Source organism: Monoraphidium neglectum (assembly GCF_000611645.1).
Source record: "Monoraphidium neglectum strain SAG 48.87 unplaced genomic scaffold scaffold00435, whole genome shotgun sequence".
Lineage (NCBI taxonomy): Eukaryota > Viridiplantae > Chlorophyta > Chlorophyceae > Sphaeropleales > Selenastraceae > Monoraphidium > Monoraphidium neglectum.
Window position 1 is genome coordinate 21,811 of NW_014013193.1, and position 2,257 is coordinate 24,067.

The window sequence follows — 2,257 nt, forward strand, 5'->3', positions numbered from 1 at the left end:
CACCTCTCGGCAACAAGATGGCGCCTGCCGCATTAGAAGGAGGCCGCTGCTTGAGCTGACCAGAATGGTGTGACGCAAGACCAGCAGTCATGTCACGGCGTAGGTCAGGTTTGGCATGTTCGTGTCTTTGACGCCTTTCCTCACATGCGCCCCTGCGCCAAGGCCTTGCGACCCACCGCTGACTTGGTAGCTCGCCCTGCCCGAGCAGCCCAAAGTTCCGGGGCGCCACACCCGCAACACTCTCCAGGTGGTGTGTGTTGAGTGACAAAACATTCCCTCCAGCCCAGTCGATCGAGTCGCAGCAGGCCGGTGTGCTGCTTGTCACTTTTTATGACATCGAATTCATCTCTCGTTGCACAGCGGGCTGTGTACCCTTTTTATAGTTCCATTGATTTTCCATGGAAGATCACCCCGCCAGCCTGTTCGCTGCGTGGCAGCACTCTTAAAAGCGATGACTTATACAAGAGTGGCTTTGCTGATGGGATTCCTCCTGCCCTGCCTAGCTGCGGCGGCAGGCGCGGCGGGCGGGCCAGCTGCACTCGCGCTGTCCACGCGTCGCAGCCCGATTGTTGCGGGGCGGGCGGCCAACATATCAGCGGGCTTCTTCCTGCTTCCTGCAAGGAAACCAGTGAAGCGCGCAGACTTCAAGGTGTGGCTGTGCCGGGCCTCCGCGCCGGTACTGCGTGCAACACGTTTGCTTCTGCAGCGGACGGGGCAAGGGGTGCGCGCGCTCGCAGTGCCTCCCCTGCAGGGCGCGCCGCGCATGCATGCCCGTACTACACAGCAGCGCATGCCACACAACAGCCTGCATGACCCTCCTCGTGCATCGTCACGGGGCGGCAACGTCCCATGCACTGCTTGGGTGCCAGCGCTTGCGCGTTGCGCCGCCCAATCGCTTGGTCAGCACGGCTGACATCCCCGCGTCAACACCCCCAGACTGCTGCATGCACGCAAGCATGCTCTTGCGTGCCGGTGTGCGCAACATGTACATGTTTGCACCCTCGTGCATGCGGCGCGCACGCAGCTGCACACGCACACATGTGCGCATGCATTCATGTAACACAACACACATGCACACACACACACACATGCACACACACATTCACGCACATGCACACACACACACACACACGCATACCATCACGCACACACAATCACACACACACACGCGCATTCCATCACCCCAGGTCTCACATGAGCGCCTGCTGCATTTAGTGGTCCTCGGCGGTGATCTTGACACCTTCTTCCACGTCCACGACACATCCACAGGTGCGCGGCGCCGCCAGATCACGTGGCCCCTGCAGGTCAAACATCTCAGATCACGCACACCGCTGCGTTGTTGTACCAGCCACACACCAAAAAACCCCTCTGGCGTGGCCGCCCCCACAGACAGCCAAGGGGTGCCCCGGCTGCAGCCGCCGCAGCCAGTGCCCCGGCCACCCTGTCCGTCCTGCCTGCGGCGTGCCGTCGAAAGTGCTCGGCGGCCGCCCCGGCGCACCGCCGCTGCGCCCACCTCGGCCCCAGCTGCGTTGTGCCGGCTGCTCGCCTGACCAGCCCCTGACGGCGGCGCTCCCCCCCTCCCCCCCAAACCAGCCGCGCCAGCGGGCGCGGCGTTCGCCGTCGACGGCCTGGTGTTCCCCAAGGCGGGCCCGTACCTGCTAGCTGTCGACGCAGCCATTTCAAATGGCCCGCTGTCGAACCACACGGTTGTGGTTGCGGCGGGGTCCCCCAAGATGGGCACCTTTGACATCCGCAGGTGGGCTGCCGTTGCGCAGGCGTGCAGAGCAGTGGGGTTGATATGTAAGTGAGGTTGCGCACGCAAAACGCCAGTGTGCAGGCGGATGCGATGGGATTTCCCGTGCAGATGCACCAGCGATTGGGTGGCTCGTGGATCAAGAATGCGGATCATCAAAAAGGTGCCTGTGAAGATCCGCATCCTTGACGCCACTACAACCCCTGCCCACAGGCGACCCAAAGTTGCTGCTCTGAACCCCGGATGAGCACTCACAGAGGCACCAAAGTCCGCAGCTTCTCTCTACTAGATCTCTTAGCCTCTTAGTAAGGCTCTCGCATCCTGCCATCCCTCCTTCTAACACCACTGCCGCGCCTCCGGCCACCCTCCCCATTGTCAATCAAGGGTTGGCGTGATCAAGCTGACTGTCAAGAGCACGCCCATCGCCGAGCTGCAGCCCGCCGTCTCCCTCTCTTCCCTGATCATCCCCCCAACCGCCCCGAAACCCGCATCCGCCGGCCCCGC